Below are 23,019 nucleotides of genomic sequence, written 5' to 3'. Positions count from 1 at the left end.
CCCTGCATTCAAGTCGTCTTGGTAGCCTAACTTCAATATATTTTTGGACGATAGCTGTCATTTATAACTCTGCAGGTTTGTGAGTGACAGTGCCCCTGAGCTCCTTTCTTCAACTCGCTTTCTTGTGAGCTGGCCGCAACACCGCAGGATTGCTTCAGGCCCTAGTGTGGTTCCGGCACGGCACACTGAGCCGTTGGTTAATTCCTCTTCCTGGTGGGAAATGAGAGTTAAATTTGCCCGTCCAGACACCTCCAGCTAGTCTGTCATTGGTTCTCCCTATTGCTGTTCATTTTCCGCAGAAATTGAAAACTGGGCCAAACAGGAGGTTAAACGCACTGACTCTCCAAGTGGGGAGAGTGTTAGTAAAGTGTCTGGAATGTTGCACCCGAGTACCAGGGCACGAAAACTGAGACACAGTTGAACACGTTTCCCGATCACATGGTGGATCATACTCTGGGTTCCACATGCATGTTTTAGCTGAAGGAAGAATCCCTTAAACCTGGAGAGTTGAGACCCATGGAATGGGTACCATGCAATATGACTTCAAAGGGTCTGCATTTGCTCACCGAACCTCACCAATCCTATCACTGCTGCGCTTATGATGCTGTACACACGCTTGATTCTCTTTTGGAGACATATAAATCAATAGGTTTTAAGATTCTCACTAGTCAGGTATATTCTTAGGCATTTAATATGGGGTGTTGAGTCCACTTCGCTGAGCAAGGAGTAGCTCTTGTCTATTACATATTTGGCTTATGGAACGGTATCTGTGCTAATTTCAATCTCTGGTTTTATGCAGCACCCAAACTTACCTTTCCCCTTAAGCAAGCATAAATTGGTTTTCTACATTTGAGACCATGTTCTGTTTTGTAATTCAGTTCCTGTGTAGCCAAGTTTACATTCCGTGTAGTAGTGATATCTTATGATGTTTCTTTTTCTGTGTGACTTATTTCACTTAGAATCATCGTACCTGAATCCACTCATTATGCTGCTACGGGACTGATGACATAGATTTCATTGCTGAGTGATATTGCATTGTACGTAAGTACCACAACTTCTTTATCCATTTTTCGCTTTCTGTGATATTGAACTTGTACCGTAAACGAGGTTCTTGTAAACAGAGCCTTCCCAACCTTTGGGGTGGCTGTGTCTTTCTGATTTTAATTTCCCTAAGCTATAGGACCATAAGTGGAAGTGCCCTAGGCTCTGTTGCTTAGTTTTTTAGATGTTTCAGGAAACACTATACAGTTCTCCAGAGTGGCTGTTGGCAATTTACATCCCGCCCATCAGCATAACAAGGCTCCCAGTTCTCCATGGCCTGTCCTGCCTTTCTGGATTTTACACTTTTTTCAGATGGCCCTTTTGACCGGGGGGCAGTGAGACTTCATTGTAGTGCAGATTTCCTTTGCAAGCTTGCTTGGTTGCCAAATAGTGCGTATGCGTTTTTTCCTGAATATATTCAGGAAAAAACGCATACGCCCTTTTTGGCCAAGTGCATCATTGTGGACGTTCTTCCTCTTTTCCTATGCTTTACATGCAATTCCAGTCTACCTCCTGAAATCGGTTTCCTGCAATTCTGCCCCGCTTTCAAGTCCTCTTGGCAGCCTTACTTCAATATATTTTTGGACGATAGCTGTCATTTATAACTCTGCAGGTTTGTGAATTACAGTGCCCCTGAGCTCCTTTCTTCAACTCGCTTTCTTGTGAGATGGCCGCAACACTGCAGGATTGCTTCAGGCCCTAGTGTGGTTCCGGCATGGCACGCTGAGCCTTTGGTTAATTCCTCTTCCTGGTGGGAAATGAGAGTTAAATTTGCCCATCCAGGCACCTCCACCTAGTCTCTCATTGGTTCTCCGAATTCCGGTTCATCTTCCGCAGAAATTGCAAACTGGGCCAAACAGGAGTTTAAAGGCACTGACTCTCCAAGTGGGGAGAGTGTTAGTAAAGCGTCTGGAATGTTGCACCCGAGTACCAGGGGACGAAAACTGAGACACATTTGAACACGTTTCCCGATCACACGGTGGATCATACTCTGGGTTCCACATGCATGTTTTAGCTGAAGGAAGAATCCCTTAAAACTGGAGAGTTGAGACCCATGGAATGGGTACCATGCAATATGACTTCAAAGGGTCTGCATTTGCTCACCGATCCTCACCAATCCTATCACTGCTGCGTTTATGCCACAGTACACACGCTTGATTCTCTTTCGAAGACATATAAATCCATAGGTTTTAAGATTCTTACTAGTCAGGTATATTCTTAGGCGTTTAATATGGGGTGTTGAGTCCACTTCCTTGAGCAAGGATTAGCTCTTGTCTATTACATATTTGGCTTATGGAACGGTATCTGTGCTAATTTCAATCTCTGGTTTTATGCAGCACCCGAAGTCACCTTTCCCCTTAAGCAAGCATAAGTTGGTCTTCTACATTTGAGACCCTGTTCTGTTTTGTAATTCAGTTCCTGTGTAGCCAAGTTTACATTCCGTGTAGTAGTGATATGTTATGATGTTTCTTTTTCTGTGTGACTTATTTCACTTAGAATCATCGTACCTGAATCCACTCATTATGCTGCTACGGGCCTGATGACATAGATTTGATTGCTGAGTGATATTGCATTGTACGTAAGTACCACAACTTCTTTATCCATTTTTCGATTTCTGTGATATTGAACTTGTACCGTAAACGAGGTTCTTGTAATCAGAGCCGTCCCAAACATTGGGGTGGCTGTGTGTTTTTGATTTTAATTTCCCTAAGCTATAGGACCATAAGTGGAAGTGCCCTAGGCTCTGTTGTTTTGATTTTTAGATGTTTCAGGAAACACCATACACTTCTCCAGAGTGGCTGTTGGAATTTACATCCCGCCCAGCAGCATAACAAGGCTCCCAGTTCTCCATGGCCTGTCCTGCCTTTCTGGATTTTACACTTTTTTCAGATGGCCCTTTTGACCGGGGGACAGTGAGACTTCATTGTAGTGCAGATTTCCTTTGCAAACTTGCTTGGTTGGCCAAAAAGGGCGTATGCGTTTTTTCCTGAATATATTCAGGAAAAAACGCATACGCCCTTTTTGGCCAAGTGCATCATTGTGGACGTTCTGCCTCTTTTCCTATGCTTTACATGCAATTCCAGTCTACCTCCTGAAATCGGTTTCCTGCAATTCTGCCCCGCTTTCAAGTCCTCTTGGCAGCCTTACTTCAATATATTTTTGGACGATATCTGTCATTTATAACTCTGCAGGTTTGTGAATTACAGTGCCCCTGAGCTCCTATCTTCAACTCGCTTTCTTGTGAGCTGGCCGCAAAACCACAGGATTGCTTCAGGCCCTAGTGTGGTTCCAGCATGGCACGCTGAGCCTTTGGTTAATTCCTCTTCCTGTTGGGAAATGAGAGTTAAATTTGCCCGTCCAGACACCTCCAGCTAGTCTCTCATTGGTTCTCCCTATTCCTGTTCATTTTCCGCAGAAATTGCAAACTGGGCTAAACAGGAGGTTAAAGGCACTGACTCTCCAAGTGGGGAGAGTGTTAGTAAAACGTCTGGAATGTTGCACCCGAGTACCAGGACACGAAAACTGAGACACATTTGAACACGTTTCCCGATCACACGGTGGATCATACTCTGGGTTCCACATGCATGTTTTAGCTGGAGGAAGCATCCCTTAAACCTGGAGAGTTGAGACCCACAGAATGGGTACCATTCAATACGACTTCAAAGGGTCTGCATTTGCTCACTGAACCTCACCAATCCTATCACTGCTGCGTTTACACCGCTGTACACACGCTTGATTCTCTTTTGGAGACATATAAATCCATAGGTTTTAAGATTCTTACTAGCCAGGTATATTCTTAGGCGTTTAATATGGGGTGTTGAGTCCACTTCGTTGAGCAAGGAGTAGCTCTTGTCTATTACATATTTGGCTTATGGAACAGTATCTGTGCTAATTTCAATCTCTGGTTTTATGCAGCACCCCAAGTCACCTTTCCCCTTAAGCAAGCATAAGTTGGTTTTCTACATTTGAGACCCTGTTCTCTTTTGTAATTCAGTTCCTGTGTAGCCAAGTTTACATTCCATGTAGTAGTGATGTCTTATGATGTTTCTTTTTCTGTGTGACTTATTTCACTTAGAATCATTGTACCTGAATCCACTGATTATGCTGCTACGGGCCTGATGACATAGATTTCATTGCTGAGTAATATTGCATTGTACATAAGTACCACAACTTCTTTATCCATTTTTCGCTTTCTGTGATAATGAACTTGTACCTTAAAGGAGGTTCTTGTAAACAGAGCCGTCCCAAACTTTGGGTGGCTGTGTCTTTTTGATTTTAATTTCCCTAAGCTATAGGACCATAAGTGGAAGTGCCCTAGGCTCTGTTGCTTTGTTTTTTAGATGTTTCAGGAAACACCATACACTTCTCCAGAGTGGCTGTTGGCAATTTACAACCCGCCCATCAGCATAACAAGGCTCCCAGTTCTCCATGGCCTTTCCTGCCTTTCTGGATTTTACACTTTATTCAGATGGCCCTTTTGACCGGTGGGCAGTGAGACTTCATTGTAGTGCACATTTCCTTTGCAAGCTTGCTTGGTTGGCCAAAAAGTGTGTATGCGTTTTTTCCTGAATATATTCAGGAAAAAACACATACGCCCTTTTTGGCCAAGTGCATCATTGTGGACGTTCTGCCTCTTTTCCTATGCTTTACATGCAATTGCAGTCTACCTCCTGAAATCGGTTTCCTGTAATTCTGCCCCGCTTTCAAGTCCTCTTGGCAGCCTTACTTCAATATATTTTTGGACGATAGTTGTCATTTATAACTCTGCAGGATTGTGAATTACAGTGCCCCTGAGCTCCTCTCTTCAACTCGCTTTCTTGTGAGCTGGCCGCAACACTGCAGGATTGCTTCAGGCCCTAGTGTGGTTCCGGCATGGCACGCTGAGCCTTTGGTTAATTCCTCTTCCTGGTGGGAAATGAGAGTTAAATTTGCCCGTCCAGACACCTCCAGCTAGTCTCTCATTGGTTGTCCCTATTCCTGTTCATCTTCCTCAGAAATTGCAAACTGGGACAAACAGGAGCTTAAAGGCACTGACTCTCCAAGTGCGGAGAGTGTTAGTAAAGCGTCTGGAATGTTGCACCTGAGTACCAGGGGACGAAAACTGAGACACATTTGAACACGTTTCCCAATCACACGGTGGATCAAACTGTGTGTTCCACATGCATGTTTTAGCTGAAGGAAGAATCCCTTAAACCTGGAGAGTTGAGACCCATGGAATGGGTACCAGGCAATATGACTTCAAAGGGTCTGCATTTGCTCACCGAACTTCACCAATGCTATCACTCCTGCGTTTATGCCGCTGTACACACGCTTGATTCTCTTTCGGAGACATATAAATCCATAGATTTTAGGATTCTTACTATTCAGGTGTATTCTTAGGCGTTTAATATGGGGTGTTGCGTCCACTTCGTTGAGCAAGGAGTAGCTCTTGTCTATTACATATTTGGCTTATGGAACGGTATCTGTGCTAATTTCAATCTCTGCTTTTATGCAGCACCCCAAGTCACCTTTCCCCTTAAGCAAGCATAAGTTGGTTTTCTACATTTGAGACCCTGTTCTCTTTTGTAATTCAGTTCCTGTGTAGCCAAGTTTACATTCCATGTAGTAGTGATATCTTATGATGTTTCTTTTTCTCTGTGACTTATTTCACTTAGAATCATCGTACCTGAATCCACTCATTATGCTGCTACAGGCCTGATGACATAGATTTCATTGCTGAGTGATATTGCATTGTACGTAACTACCACAACTTCTTTATCCATTTTTCGCATTCTGTGATAATGAACTTGTACCTTAAAGGAGGTTCTTGTAAACAGAGCCGTCCCAAACTTTGGGGTGGCTGTTTCTTTTAGATTTTAATTTCCCTAAGCTATTGGACCATAAGTGGAAGTGCCCTAGGCTCTGTTGCTTTGTTTCTTAGATGTTTCAGGAAACACAATACACTTCTCCAGAGTGGCTGTTTACAATTTACATCCCGCCCATCAGCATAACAAGGCTCCCAGTTCTCCATGGCCTTTCCTGCCTTTCTTGATTTTACACTTTTTTCAGATGGCCCTTTTCACCGGGGGGCAGTGAGACTTCATTGTAGTGCAGATTTCCTTTGCAAGCTTGCTTGGTTGGCCAAAAAGGGCGTATGCGTTTTTTCCTGAATATATTCAGGAAAAAACGCATACGCCCTTTTTGGCCAAGTGCATCATTGTGGACGTTCTGCCTCTTTTCCTATGCTTTACATGCAATTCCAGTCTACCTCCTGAAATCGGTTTCCTGCAATTCTGCCCCGCTTTCAAGTCCTCTTGGCAGCCTTACTTCAATATATTTTTGGACGATAGCTGTCATTTATAACTCTGCAGGTTTGTGAATGACAGTGCCCCTGAGCTCCTTTCTTCAACTCGCTTTCTTGTGAGCCGGCCGCAACACTGCAGGATTGCTTCAGGCCCTAGTGTGGTTCTGGCATGGCATGCTGAGCCTTTGGTTAATTCCTCTTCCTGGTGGGAAATGAGAGTTAAATTTGCCCGTCCAGACACCTCCAGCTAGTCTCTCATTGGTTCTCCCTATTCTGTTCATTTTCCGCAGAAATTGCAAAGTGGGCCAAACAGGAGATTAAAGGCACTGACTCTCCATCTGGGGAGAGTGTTAGTAAAGCGTCTGGAATATTGCACCTGAGTACCAGGGGATGAAAACTGAGACACGTATGAACACGTTTCCCGATCACACGGTAGATCATAATCTGGGTTCCACATGCATGTTTTAGCTGAAGGAAGAATCTCTTAAAACTGGAGAGTTGAGACCCATGGAATGGGTACCATGCAATATGACCTCAAAGGTCTGCATTTGCTCACCGAACCTCACCAATCCTATCACTGCTGCATTTATGCTGCTCTACACACACTTGATTCTCTTTCGGAGACATATAAATCCATAGGTTTTAAGTTTCTTACTAGTCAGGTATATTCTTAGGCGTTTAATATGGGGTGTTGTGTCCTCTTCGTTGAGCAAGGAGTAGCTCTTGTCTATTACATATTTGGCTTATGGAACGGTATCTGTGCTAATTTCAATCTCTGGTTTTATGCAGCACCCCAACTGACCTTTCCCCTTAAGAAGCATAAGTTGGTTTTCTACATTTGAGACCCTGTTCTGTTTTGTAATTCAGTTCCTGTGTAGCCAAGTTTACATTCCGTGTAGTAGTGATATCTTATGTTGTTTCTTTTTCTGTGTGACTTATTTCATTTAGAATCATCGTACCTGAATCCACTCATTATGCTGCTACGGGCCTGATGACATAGATTTCATTGCTGAGTGATATTGCATTGTACGTAAGTACCACAACTTCTTTATCCATTTTTCGCTTTCTGTGATATTGACCTTGTACCGTAAATGAGGTTCGTGTAATCAGAGCCGTCCCAAACTTTGGGGTGGCTCTGTCTTTTTGATTTTAATTTCCCTAATCTATAGGACCATAAGTGGAAGTGCCCAAGGCTCTGTTGCTTCGTTTTTTAGATGTTTCAGGAAACACCATACACTTCTCCAGAGTGGCTGTTGGCAATTTACAACCCGCCCATCAGCATAACAAGGCTCCCAGTTCTCCATGGCGTTTCCTGCCTTTCTGGATTTTACACTTTTTTCAGATGGCCCTTTTGACCAGGGGGCAGTGAGACTTCATTGTAGTGCACATTTCCTTTGCAAGCTTGCTTGGTTGGCCAAAAAGTGTGTATGCGTTTTTTCCTGAATATATTCAGGAAAAAACACATACGCCCTTTTTGGCCAAGTGCATCATTGTGGACGTTCTGCCTCTTTTCCTATGCTTTACATGCAATTCCAGTCTACCTCCTGAAATCGGTTTCCTGCAATTCTGCCCCGCTTTCAAGTCCTCTTGGCAGCCTTACTTCAATATATTTTTGGACGATAGCTGTCATTTTTAACTCTGCAGGTTTGTGAATTACAGTGGCCCTGAGCTCCTTTCTTCAACTCGCTTTCTTGTGAGCTGGCCGCAACACCGCAGGATTGCTTCAGGCCTAGTGTGGTTTTGGCATGGCACGCTGAGCCTTTGTTTAATTCCACTTCCTGGTGGGAAATGAGAGTTAAATTTGCCCATCGAGACACCTCCAGCTAGTCTCTCATTGGTTCTCCCTATTCCTGTTCATATTACGCACAAATTGCAAACTGGGCCAAACAGGAGGTTAAAGGCAGTGACTCTCCAAGTGAGGAGACTGTTAGTAAAGCGCCTGGAATGTTGCACCCGGGTACCAGGGGACGAAAACTGAGACACATTTGAACACGTTTCCCGATCACACGGTGGATCATACTCTGGGTTCCACATGCATGTTTTAGCTGAAGGAAGAATCCCTGAAACCTGGAGAGTTGAGACCCATGGAATGGGTACCATGTAATATGACTTCAAAGGGTCTGTATTTGCTCACTGAACCTCACCAATCCTATCACTGCTGCGTTTATGCCGCTGTACACACGCTTGATTCTGTTTCAGAGACATATAAATCCATAGGTTTTAAGATTCTTACTAGTCAGGTATATTCTTAGGCGTTTAATATGGGGTGTTGAATGCACTTCGTTGAGCAAGGAGTAGCTCTTGTGTATTACATATTTGGCTTATGGAACGGTATCTGTGCTAATTTCAATCTCTGGTTTTATGCAGCACCCCAACTCACCTTTCCCCTTAAGCAAGCATAAGTTGCTTTTCTACATTTGAGACACTGTTCTGTTTTGTAATTCAGTTCCTGTGTAGCCAAGTTTACATTCCGTGTAGTAGTGATATCTTACGATGTTTCTTTTTCTGTGCGACTTATTTCACTTAGAATCATCGTACCTGAATCCACTCATTATGCTGCTATGGGCCTGATGACATAGATTTCATTGCTGAGTGATATTGCATTGTACGTAAGTACCACAACTTCTTTATCCATTTTTCGCTTTCTGTGATATTGAACTTGTACCGTAAATGAGGTTCGTGTAATCAGAGCCGTCCCAAACTTTGGGTTGGCTGTGTCTTTTTGATTTTAATTTCCCTAAGCTATAGGACCATAAATGGAAGTGCCCTAGGCTCTGTTGCTTTGTTTTTTAGATGTTTCAGGAAACACCATACACTTCTCCAGAGTGGCTGTTTACAATTTACATCCCGCCCATCAGCATAACAAGGCTCCCAGTTCTCCATGGCCTTTCCTGCCTTTCTGGATTTTACACTTTTTTCAGATGGCCCTTTTGACCGTGGGGGCAATGAGACTTCATAGTAGTGCAGATTTCCTTTGCAAGCTTGCTTGGTTGGACAAAAAGTGCGTATGCGTTTTTTCCTGAATATATTCAGGAAAAAACGCATACGCCCTTTTTGGCCAAGTGCATCACTGTGGACGTTCTGCCTCTTTTCCTATGCTTTACATGCAATTCCAGTCTACCTCCTGAAATCGGTTTCCTGCAATTCTGCCCCGCTTTCAAGTCCTCTTGGCAGCCTTACTTCAGTATATTTTTGGACGATAGCTGTCATTTATAACTCTGCAGGTTTGTGAATGACAGTGACCCTGAGCTCCTTTCTTCAACTCACTTTCTTGTGAGCTGGCCACAACACCGCAGGATTGCTTCAGGCCCTAGTGTGGTTTCGGCATGGCACGCTGAGCCTTTGGTTAATTCCTCTTCCTGGTTGGAAATGAGAGTTAAGTTTGCCTGTCCAGACACCTCCAGCTAGTCTCTCACTGGTTCTCCCTTTTCCTGTTCATCTTCCGCAGAAATTGCAAACTGGGCCAAACAGGAGGTTAAAGGCACTGAGTCTCCAAGTGGGGAGAGTGTTAGTAAAGCGTCTGGAATGTTGCACCTGAGTACCAGGGTTTGAAAACTGAGATACATTTGAACACGTTTCCCGATCACATGGTGGATCATACTCTGGGTTCCACATGCATGTTTTAGCTGAAGGAAGAATCCCTTAAACCTGGAGAGTTGAGACCCATGGAATGGGTACCATGCAATATGACTTCAAAGGGTCTGCATTTGCTCACCGAACCTCACCAGTCCTATCACTGCTGCGTTTATGCCGCTGTACACACGCTTGATTCTCTTTCGGAGACATTTAAATCCATAGGTTTTAATATTCTCACTAGTCAGGTATATTCTTAGGCGTTTAATATGGGGTGTTGAGTCCACTTCGTTGAGCAAGGAGTAGCTCTTGACTATTACTTATTTGGCTTATGGAACGGTATCTGTGCTAATTTCAATCTCTGGTTTTATGCAGCACCTCAACTCACCTTTCCCCTTAAACAAGCATAAGGTGGTTTTCTACATTTGAGACCGTGTTCTGTTTTGTAATTGAGTTCCTGTGTAGCCAAGTTTACATTCCGTGTAGTAGTGATATCTTATGATGTTTCTTTTTTTGTGTGACTTATTTCACTTAGAATCATTGTACCTGAATCCACTCATTATGCTGCTACGGGCCTGATGACATAGATTTCATTGCTGAGTGATATTGCATTGTACGTATATACCACAACTTCTTTATCCATTTTTCGCTTTCTGTGATATTGAACTTGTACTGTAAACGAGGTTCTTGTAAGCAGAGCCATCCCAAACTTTGGGGTGGCTGTGTCTTTTTGATTTTAATTTCCCTAAGCTATAGGACCATAAGTGGAAGTGCCCTAGGCTCTGTTGCTTTGTTTTTTAGATGTTTCAGGAAACACCATACACTTCTCCAGAATGGCTGTTTACAATTTACATCCCGCCCATCAGCATAACAAGGCTCCCAGTTCTCCATGGCCTTTCCTGCCTTTCTTGATTTTACACTTTTTTCAGATGGCCCTTTTCACCGGGGGGCAGTGAGACTTCATTGTAGTGCAGATTTCCTTTGCAAGCTTGCTTGGTTGGCCAAAAAGTGTGTATGCGTTTTTTCCTGAATATATTCAGGAAAAAACGCATACGCCCTTTTTGGCCAAGTGCATCATTGTGGACGTTCTGCCTCTTTTCCTATGCTTTACATGCAATTCCAGTCTACCTCCTGAAATCGGTTTCCTGCAATTCTGCCCCGCTTTCAAGTCCTCTTGGCAGCCTTACTTCAATATATTTTTGGACGATAGCTGTCATTTATAACTGTGCAGGTTTGTGAATGACAGTGCCCCTGAGCTCCTTTCTTCAACTCGCTTTCTTGTGAGCTGGCCGCAACACTGCAGGATTGCTTCAGGCCCTAGTGTGGTTCTGGCATGGCATGCTGAGCCTTTGGTTAATTCCTCTTCCTGGTGGGAAATGAGAGTTAAATTTGCCCGTCCAGACACCTCCAGCTAGTCTCTCATTGGTTCTCCCTATTCTGTTCATTTTCCGCAGAAATTGCAAAGTGGGCCAAACAGGAGATTAAAGGCACTGACTCTCCATCTGGGGAGAGTGTTAGTAAAGCGTCTGGAATATTGCACCTGAGTACCAGGGGATGAAAACTGAGACACGTATGAACACGTTTCCCGATCACACGGTAGATCATAATCTGGGTTCCACATGCATGTTTTAGCTGAAGGAAGAATCCCTTAAAACTGGAGAGTTGAGACCCATGGAATGGGTACCATGCAATATGACCTCAAAGGTCTGCATTTGCTCACCGAACCTCACCAATCCTATCACTGCTGCATTTATGCTGCTCTACACACACTTGATTCTCTTTCGGAGACATATAAATCCATAGGTTTTAAGTTTCTTACTAGTCAGGTATATTCTTAGGCGTTTAATATGGGGTGTTGTGTCCTCTTCGTTGAGCAAGGAGTAGCTCTTGTCTATTACATATTTGGCTTATGGAACGGTATCTGTGCTAATTTCAATCTCTGGTTTTATGCAGCACCCCAACTGACCTTTCCCCTTAAGAAGCATAAGTTGGTTTTCTACATTTGAGACCCTGTTCTGTTTTGTAATTCAGTTCCTGTGTAGCCAAGTTTACATTCCGTGTAGTAGTGATATCTTATGTTGTTTCTTTTTCCGTGTGACTTATTTCACTTAGAATCATCGTACCTGAATCCACTCATTATGCTGCTACGGGCCTGATGACATAGATTTCATTGCTGAGTGATATTGCATTGAACGTAAGTACCACAACTTCTTTATCCATTTTTCGCTTTCTGTGATAATGAACTTGTACCATACACGAGGTTCTTGTAAACAGAGCCGTCCCAAACTTTGGGTGGCTGTGTCTTTTTGATTTTAATTTCCCTAAGCTATAGGACCATAAGTGGAAGTGCCCTAGGCTCTGTTGCTTTGTTTTTTAGATGTTTCAGGAAACACCATACACTTCTCCAGAGTGGCTGTTGGCAATTTACATCCCGCCCATCAGCATAACAAGGTTCCCAGTTCTCCATGGCCTGTCCTGCCTTTCTGGATTTTACACTTTTTTCAGATTGCCCTTTTGACTGGGGGGCAGTGAGACTTCATTGTAGTGCAGATTTCCTTTGCAAGCTTGCTTGGTTGGCCAAAAAGGGCGTATGCGTTTTTTCCTGAATATATTCAGGAAAAAACGCATACGCCCTTTTTGGCCAAGTGCATCATTGTGGACGTTCTGCCTCTTTTCCTATGCTTTACATGCAATTCCAGTCTACCTCCTGAAATTGGTTTCCTGCAATTCTGCCCCGCTTTCAAGTCCTCTTGGCAGCCTTACTTCAATATATTTTTGGACGATAGCTGTCATTTATAACTCTGCAGGATTGTGAATTACAGTGCCCCTGAGCTCCTTTCTTCAACTCGCTTTCATGTGAGCTGGCCGCAACACCGCCGGATTGCTTCAGGCCGTAGTTTGGTTCCGGCACGGCACGCTGAGCCTTTGGTTAATTCCTCTTCCTGGTGGGAAATGAGAGTTAAATTTGCCCGTCCAGACACCTCCAGCTAGTCTCTCATTGGTTCTCCCTATTCCTGTTCATTTTCCGCAGAAATTGCAAACTGGGCCACACAGGAGGTTAAAGGCACTGACTCTCCAAGTGGGGAGAGTGTTAGTAAAGCGTCTGGAATGTTGCACCCGAGTACCAGGGGACGAAAACTGAGACACATTTGAACACGTTTCCCGATCACACGGTGGATCATACTCTGGGTTCCACATGCATGTTTTAGCTGAAGGAAGAATCCCTTAAACCTGGAGAGTTGAGACCCATGGAATGGGTACCATGCAATATGACTTCAAAGGGTCTGCATTTGCTCACCGAACCTCACCAATGTTATCACTCCTGCGTTTATGCTGCTGTACACACGCTTGATTCTCTTTCGGAGACATATAAATCCATAGGTTTTAAGGTTCTTACTATTCAGGTATATTCTTAGGCATTTAATATGGGGTGTTGAGTCCACTTCGTTGAGCAAGGAGTAGCTCTTGTCTATTACATATTTGGCTTATGTAACGGTATCTGTGCTAATTTCAATCTCTGGTTTTATGCAGCACCCCAACTCACCTTTCCCCTTAAGCAAGCATAAGTTGGTTTTCTACATTTGAGACCCTCTTCTGTTTTGTAATTCAGTTCCTGTGTAGCCAAGTTTACATTCCGTGTAGTAGTGATATCTTATGATGTTTCTTTTTCTGTGTGACTTATTTCACTTAGAATCATTGTACCTGAATCCACTCATTATGCTGCTACGGGCCTGATGACATAGATTTCATTGCTGAGTGATATTGCATTGTAGGTAAGTACCACAACTTCTTTATCCATTTTTCGCTTTCTGTGATAATGAACTTGTACCTTAAAGGAGGTTCTTGTAAACAGAGCCGTCCCAAACTTTGGGTGGCTGTGTCTTTTTGATTTTAATTTCCCTAAGCTATAGGACCATAAGTGGAAGTGCCCTAGGCTCTGTTGCTTTGTTTTTTGGATGTTTCAGGACACACCATACACTTCTCCAGAGTGGCTGTTGGCATTTTACATCCCGCCCATCAACATAACAACACTTCCAGTTCTCCATGGCCTGTCCTGCCTTTCTGGATTTTACACTTTTTTCAGATGGCCCTTTTGACCGGGGGGGGCAGTGAGACTTCATTGTAGTGCAGATTTCCTTTGCAAGCTTGCTTGGTTGGCCAAAAAGGGCGTATGCGTTTTTTCCTGAATATATTCAGGAAAAAACGCATACGCCCTTTTTGGCCAAGTGCATCGTTGTGGACGTTCTGCCTCTTTTCCTATGCTTTACATGCAATTCCAGTCTACCTCCTGAAATCGGTTTCCTGCAATTCTGCCCCGCTTTCAAGTCCTCTTGGCAGCCTTATTTCAGTATATTTTTGGACGATAGCTGTCATTTATAACTCTGCAGGTTTGTGAATTACAGTGCCCCTGAGCTCCTTTCTTCAACTCGCTTTCTTGTGAGGTGGCCGCAACACCGCAGGATTCCTTCAGGCCCTAGTGTGGTTCCGGCATGGCACGCTGAGCTTTTGGTTAATTCCTATTCCTGGTGGGAAATGAGAGTTAAATTTGCTCGTCCAGACACCTCCAGCTAGTATCTCATTGGTTTTCCCTATTCCTGTTCATCTTCCACAGTAATTGCAAACTGGGCCAAACAGGAGGTTAAAGGCACTGACTCTCCAAGTGGGGAGAGTGTTAGTAAAGCGTCTGGAATGTTGCACCCGAGTTCCAGGGGACGAAAATTGAGACACATTTGAACACGTTTCCCGATCACACGGTGGATCATACTGTGGGTTCCACATTCATGTTTTAGCTGAAGGAAGAAGCCCTTAAACCTGGAGAGTTGAGACCCATGGAATGGGTACCATGCAATATGACTTCAAAGGGTCTGCATTTGCTCACCAATCCTCACCAATCCTATCACTGCTGTGTTTATGCCACTGTACACACGCTTGATTCTCTTTCGGAGACATATAAATCCATAGGTTTTAAGATTCTTACTTGTCAGGTATATTCTTAGGCATTTAATATGGGGTGTTGAGTCCACTTCGTTGAGCAAGGAGTAGCTGTTGTCTATTATATATTTGGCTTATGGAATGGTATCTGTGCTAATTTCAATCTCTGTTTTTATGCAACACCCCAACTCACCTTTCCCCTTAAGCAAGCATAAGTTGGTTTTCTACATTTGAGATCCTGTTTTGTTTTGTAATTCAGTTCCTTTGTAGCCAAGTTTACATTCCGTGTACTAGTGATATCTTATGATGTTTCTTTTTGTGTGTGACTTATTTCACTTAGAATCATCGTACCTGAATCCACTCATCATGCTGCTACGGGCCTGATGCCATAGATTTCATTGCTGAGTGATAGTGCATTGTACATAAGTACCACAAATTCTTTATCCATTTTTCACTTTGTGCGATATTGAACGTGAACCATAAATGAGGTTCTTGTAAACAGAGCCGTCCCAAACTTTGGGTGGCTGTGTCTTTTTGATTTTAATTTCCCTAAGCTATAGGACCATAATTGGAAGTGCCCTAGACTCTGTGGCTTTGTTTTTTAGATGTTTCAGGAAACTCCGTACACTTCTCCAGAGTGGCTGTTGGCAATTTACATCCCGCCCATCAGCATAAGAAGGCTCCCAGTTCTCCAAGGCCTGTCCTGCCTTTCTGGATTTTACACTTTTTTCAGATGGCCCTTTTGACTGGGAGGCAGAGAGACTTCATTGTAGTGCAGATTTCCTTTGCAAGCTTGCTTGGTTGGCCAAAAAGTGTGTATGCGTTTTTTACTGAATATATTCAGGAAAAAACGCATACGCCCTTTATGGCCAAGTGCATCATTGTGGACGTTCTGCCTCTTTTCCTATGCTTTACATGCAATTCCAGTCTACCTCCTGAAATCGGTTTCCTGCAATTCTACCCCGTTTTCAAGTCCTCTTGGCAGCCTTACTTCAATATATTTTTGGACGATAGCTGTCATTTATAACTCTGCAGGTTTGTGAATTACAGTGCCCCTGAGCTCCTTTCTTCACCTCGCTTTCTTGTGAGCTGGCCGCAACACCACAGGATTGCTTCAGGCCCTAGTGTGGTTTCGGCATGGCACGCTGAGCCTTTGGTTAATTCCTCTTCCTGGTTGGAAATGAGAGTTAAGTTTGCCTGTCCAGACACCTCCAGCTAGTCTGTAACTGGTTCTCCCTTTTCCTGTTCATCTTCCGCAGAAATTGCAAACTGGGCCAAACAGGAGGTTAAAGGCACTGACTCTCCAAGTGCGGAGAGTGTTAGTAAAGCGTCTGGAATGTTGCACCCGAGTACCAGGGTTTGAAAACTGAGACACATTTGAACACGTTTCCCGATCACATGGTGGATCATACTCTGGGTTCCACATGCATGTTTTAGCTGAAGGAAGAATCCCTTAAACCTGGAGAGTTGAGACCCATGGAATGGGTACCATGCAATATGACTTCAAAGGGTCTGCATTTGCTCACCGAACCTCACCAATCCTATCACTGCTGCGTTTATGCCGCTGTACACACGCTTGATTCTCTTTTGGAGACATATAAATCCATAGGTTTTAATATTCTCACTAGTCAGGTATATTCTTAGGCGTTTAATATGGGGTGTTGAGTCCACTTCGTTGAGCAAGGAGTAGCTCTTGTGTATTACATATTTGGCTTATGGAACGGTGTCTGTGCTAATTTCAATCTCTGGTTTTATGCAGCACCCCAACTCACCTTTCCCGTTAAACAAGCATAAGTTGGTTTTCTACATTTGAGACCGTGTTCTGTTTTGTAATTGAGTTCCTGTGTAGACAAGTTTACATTCCGTGTAGTAGTGATATCTTATGATGTTTCTTTTTTTGTGTGACTTATTTCACTTAGAATCATTGTACCTGAATCCACTCATTATGCTGCTACGGGCCTGATGACATAGATTTCATTGCTGAGTGATATTGCATTGTACGTAAGTACCACAACTTCTTTATCCATTTTTCGCTTTCTGTGATATTGAACTTGTACCGTCAACGAGGTTCTTGTAAACAGAGCCGTCCCAAACTTCGGGGTGGCTGTGTCTTTTTGATTTTAATTTCCCTAAGCTATAGGACCATAAGTGGAAGTGCCCTAGGCTCTGTTGTTTTGATTTTTAGATGTTTCAGGAAACACCATACACTTCTCCAGAGTGGCTGTTGGCAATTTACATCCCGCCCATCAGCATAACAAGGCTCCCAGTTCTCCATGGCCTGTCCTGCCTTTCTGGATTTTACACTTTTTTCAGATGGCCCTTTTGACCGGGGGGCAGTGAGACTTCATTGTAGTGCAGATTTCCTTTGCAAGCTTGCTTGGTTGGCCAAAAAGTGCGTATGCGTTTTTTCCTGAATATATTCAGGAAAAAACGCATACGCCCTTTTTGGCCAAGTGCATCGTTGTGGACGTTCTGCCTCTTTTCCTATGCTTTACATGCAATTCCAGTCTACCTCCTGAAATCGGTTTCCTGCAATTCTGCCCCGCTTTCAAGTCCTCTTGGCAGCCTTACTTCAATATATTTTTGGACGATAGCTGTCATTTATAACTGTGCAGGTTTGTGAATGACAGTGCCCCTGAGCTCCTTTCTTCAACTCGCTTTCTTGTGAGCTGGCCGCAACACCGCAGGATTGCTTCAGGCCCTAGTGTGGTTCCGGCATGGCACGCTGAGCCTTTGATTAATTCCTCTTCCTGGTGGGAAATGAGAGTTAAATTTGCCCGTCCAGACACCTCCAGCTAGTCTCTCGTTAGTTCTCCCTGTTCCTGTTCAACTTCCGCAGAAATTGCAAACTGGGCCAAACAGGAGGTTAAAGGCACTGACTCTCCAAGTGGAGAGAGTGTTAGTAAAGCGTCTGGAATGTTGCACCCGAGTACCAGGGGACGAAAACTGAGACACATTTGAACACGTTTCCCGATCACACGGTGGATCATACTCTGGGTTCCACATGCATGTTTTAGCTGAAGGAAGAATCCCTTAAACCTGGAGAGTTGAGACCCATGGAATGGGTACCATGCAATATGACTTCAAAGGGTCTGCATTTGCTCACCGATCCTCACCAATCCTATCACTGCTGCGTTTATGCCGCTGTACACACGCTTGATTCTCTTTCGGAGACATATAAATCCATAGGTTTTAAGATTCTTACTAGTCAGGTATATTCTTAGGCGTTTAATATGGGGTGTTGAGTCCACTTCGTTGAGCGAGGAGTAGCTCTTGTCTATTATATATTTGGCTTATGGAACGGTATCTGTGCTCATTTCAATCTTTGGTTTTATGCAGCACCCCAACTCACCTTTCCCCTTAAGCAAGCATAAGTCAGTTTTCTACATTTGAGACCCTGTTCTGTTTTGTAATTCAGTTCCTGTGTAGCCAAGTTTACATTCCTTGTAGTAGTGATATCTTATGATGTTTCTTTTTCTGTGTGACTTATTTCACGTAGAATCATCGTACCTGAATCCACTCGTTATGCTACTACGGGCCTGATGACATAGATTTCATTGCTGAGTGATATTGCATTGTACGTAAGTACCACAACTTCTTTACACATTTTTCGCTTCTTGCGATATTGAACTTGTACCGTAAACGAGGTTCTTGTAAACAGAGCCATCCCAAACTTTGGGGTGGCTGTGTCTTTTTGATTTTAATTTCCCTAAGCTATAGGAGCATAAGTGGAAGTGCCCTAGGCTCTGTTGTTTTGATTTTTAGATGTTTCAGGAAACACCATACACTTCTCCAGAGTGGCTGTTGGCAATTTACATCCCGCCCATCAGCATAACAAGGCTCCCAGTTCTCCATGGCCTGTCCTGCCTTTCTGGATTTTACACTTTTTTCAGATGGCCCTTTTGACCGGGGGGCAGTGAGAATTCATTGTAGTGCAGATTTCCTTTGCAAGCTTGCTTGGTTGGCCAAAAAGTGCGTATGCGTTTTTTCCTGAATATATTCAGGAAAGAACGCATACTCACTTTTTGGCCAAGTGCATCATTGTGGACGTTCTGCCTCTTTTCCTATGCTTTACATGCAATTCCAGTCTACCTCCTGAAATCGGTTTCCTGCAATTCTGCCCCGCTTTCAAGTCCTCTTGGCAGCCTTACTTCAATATATTTTTGGACGATAGCTGTCATTTATAACTCTGCAGGTTTGTGAATGACAGTGCCCCTGAGCTCCTTTCTTCAACTCGCTTTCTTGTGAGCTGGCTGCAACACAGCAGGATTTCTTCAGGCCCTAGTGTGGTTCTGGCATGGCACGCTGAGCCTTTGGTTAATTCCTCTTCCTGGTGGGAAATGAGACTTAAATTTGCCCGTCCAGACACCTCCAGCTAGTCTCTCATTTCTTCTCCCTATTCCGGTTCATTTTCAGCGGAAATTACAAACTGGGCCAAACAGGAGGTTAAAGGCACTGACTCTCCAAGTGGGGAGAGTGTTAGTAAAGCGTCTGGAATGTTGCACCCGTGTACCAGGAGACGAAAACTGAGACACATTTGAACACGTTTCCCGATCACACGGTGAATCATACTCTGGGTTCCACATGCATGTTTTAGCTGAAGGAAGAATCCCTTAAACCTGGAGAGTTGAGACCCATGGAATGGGTACCATGCAATATGACTTCAAAGGGTCTGCATTTGCTCACCGATCCTCACCAATCCTATCACTGCTGCGTTTACGCCGCTGTACACATGCTTGATTCTCTTTTGGAGACATATAAATCCATAGGTTTTAAGATTCTTACTAGTCAGGTATATTCTTAGGCGTTTAATATGGGGTGTTGAGTCCACTTCGTTGAGCAAGGAGTAGCTCTTGTCTATTACATATTTGGCTTATGGAATGGTATCTGTGCTAACTTCAATGTCTGGTTTTATGCAGCACCCCAACTCACCTTTCCCCTTAAGCAAGCATAAGTTGGTTTTCTACATTTGAGACCCTGTTCTGTTTTGTAATTCAGTTCCTGTGTAGCCAAGTTTACATTCCGTGTAGTAGTGATATCTTATGATGTTTCTTTTTCTGTGTGACTTATTTCACTTAGAATCATCGTACCTGAATCCACTCATTATGCTGCTATGGGCCTGATGACATAGATTTCATTGCTGAGTGATATTGCATTGCACGTAAGTACCACAACTTCTTTATCCATTTTTCGCTTTCTGTGATATTGAACTTGTACCGTAAACGAGGTTCTTGTAAACAGAGCCGTCCCAAATTTTGGGGTGGCTGTGTCTTTTTGATTTTAATTTCCCTAAGCTATAGGACCATAAGTGGAAGTGCCCTAGGCTCTGTTGCTTTGTTTTTTAGATTTTTCAGGAAACACCATACACTTCTCCAGAGTGGCTGTTGGCAATTTACATCCCGCCCAGCAGCATAACAAGGCTCCCAGTTCTCCATGGCCTGTCCTGCCTTTCTGGATTTTACACTTTTTTCAGATGGCCCTTTTGACCGGGGGGCAGTGAGACTTCATTGTAGTGCAGATTTCCTTTGCAAGCTTGCTTGGTTGGCCAAAAAGGGCGTTTGCGTTTTTTCCTGAGTATATTCAGGAAAAAACCATTACGCCCTTTTTGGCCAAGTGCATCATTGTGGACGTTCTGCCTCTTTTCCTATGCTTTATATGCAATTCCAGTCTACCTCCCGAAATCGGATTCCTGCAATTCTGCCCCGCTTTCAAGTCCTCTTGGCAGCCTTACTTCAATATATTTTTGGACGATAGCTGTCATTTATAACTCTGCAGGTTTGTGAATGACACTGCCCCTGAGCTCCTTTCTTCAACTCGCTTTCTTGTGAGCTGTCCGCAGCACCTCAGGATTGCTTCAGGCCCTAGTGTGGTTTCGGCATGGCACGCTGAGCCTTTGGTTAATTCCTCTTCCTGGTGGGAAATGAGAGTTAAATTTGCCCGTCCAGACACCTCCAGCTAGTCTCTCATTGGTTCTCCTTATTCCTGTTTATTTTCCGCAGAAATTGCAACCTGGGCCAAACAGGAGTTTAAAGGCACTGACTCTCCAAGTGGGGAGAGTGTTAGTAAAGCGTCTGGAATGTCGCACCCGAGTACCAGGGGATGAAAACTGAGACACATTTGAACACGTTTCCCGACCACACGGTGGATCATACTCTGGGTTCCACATGCATGTTTTAGCTGAAGGAAGAATCCCTTAAACCTGGAGAGTTGAGACCCATGGAATGCGTACCATGCAATATGACTTCAAAGGGTCTGCATTTGCTCACCGAACCTCACCAATCCTATCACTGCTGCATTTATGCTGCTGTACACACGCTTGATTCTCTTTTGGAGACATATAAATCCATAGGTTTTAAGATTCTTACTAGTCAGGTATATTCTTGGCTTTTAATATGGAGTGTTGAGTCCACTTCGTTGAGCAAGGAGTAGCTCTTGTCTATTACATATTTGGCTTCTGGAATGGTATCTGTGCTAAGTTCCATCTCTGGTTTTATGCAGCACCCCAACTCACCTTTCCCCTTAAGCAAGCATAAGTTGGTTTTCTACATTTGAGACCCTGTTCTGTTTTGTAATTCAGTTCCTGTGTAGCCAAGTTTGCATTCCGTGTAGTAGTGATATCTTATGATGTTTCTTTTTCTGTGTGACTTATTTCACTTAGAATCATCGTAACTGAATCCACTCATTATGCTGCTACGGGCCTGATGACATAGATTTCATTGCTGAGTGATATTGCATTGTACGTAAGTACCACAACTTCTTTATCCATTTTTCGCTTTCTGTGATATTGAACTTGTACCGTAAACGAGGTTCTTGTAAACAGAGCCGTCCCAAACTTTGGGGTGGCTGTGTCTTTTTGATTTTAATTTCCCTAAGCTATAGGACCATACGTGGAAGTGCCCTAGGCTCTGTTGCTTTGTTTTTTAGATGTTTCAGGAAACACCATACACTTCTCCAGAGTGGCTGTGGGCAATTTACATCCCGCCCATCAGCATAACAAGGCTCCCAGTTCTCCATGGCCTGTCCTGCCTTTCTGGATTTTACACTTTTTTCAGAAGACCCTTTTGAACGGGGGGCAGTGAGACTTCATTGTAGTGCAGATTTCCTTTGCAAGCTTGCTTGGTTGGCCAAAAAGTGCGTATGAGTTTTTTCCTGAATATATTCAGGAAAAAACGCATACGCACTTTTTGGCCAAGTGCATCATTGTGGACGTTCTACCTTTTTTCCTATGCTTTACATGCAATTCCAGTCTACCTCCTGAAATCGGTTTCCTGAAATTTTGCCCCGCTTTCAATTCGTCCTGGCAGCCTTACTTCAATATATTTTTGGACGATAGCTGTCATTTATAACTCTGCAGGTTTGTGAATGACAGTGCCCCTGAGATCCTTTCTTCAACTCGCTTTCTTGTGAGCTGGCCGCATCACCGCAGGATTGCTTCTGGCCCTAGTGTGGTTCCGGCATGGCATGCTGAGCCTTTGGTTAATTCCTCTTCCTCGTGGGAAATGAGAGTTAAATTTGCCCATCCAGACACCTCCAGCTAGTCTCTCATTGGTTCTCCCTATTCCTGTTCATTTTCAGCAGAAATTGCAAACTGGGCCAAATAGGAGGTTAAAGGCACTGACTCTCCAAGTGGGGAGAGTGTTAGTAAAGCGTCCGGAATGTTGCACCCGAGTACCAGGGGACGAAAACTGAGACACATTTGAACACGTTTCCCGATCACACGGTGGATCATACTCTGGGTGCCACATGCATGTTTTAGCTGAAGGAAGAATCCCTTAAACCTGGAGAGTTGAGACCCATGGAATGGGTACCATGCAATATGACTTCAAAGGGTCTGCATTTGCTCACCGAACCTCACCAATCCTATCACTGCTGCGTGTATGCCGCTGTACACACGCTTGATTCTCTTTCGGAGACATATAAATCCATAGGTTTTAAGATTCTTACTAGTCAGGTATATTCTTAGGCGTTTAATATTGGGTGTTGAGTCCACTTCGTTGAGCAAGGAGTAGCTCTTCTCTATTACATATTTGGCTTATGGAACGGTATCTGTGCTAATTTCAATCTCTGGTTTTATGCAGCACCCCAACTCACCTTTCCCCTTAAGCAAGCATAAGTTGGTTTTCTACATTTGAGACCCTGTTCTGTTTTGTAATTCAGTTCCTGTGTAGCCAAGTTTACATTCCGTGTAG

This window comes from Orcinus orca, chromosome 2 (genome assembly GCF_937001465.1).
Source record: "Orcinus orca chromosome 2, mOrcOrc1.1, whole genome shotgun sequence".
NCBI lineage: Eukaryota > Metazoa > Chordata > Mammalia > Artiodactyla > Delphinidae > Orcinus > Orcinus orca.
Note: the sequence above shows the minus strand (reverse complement) of the source record.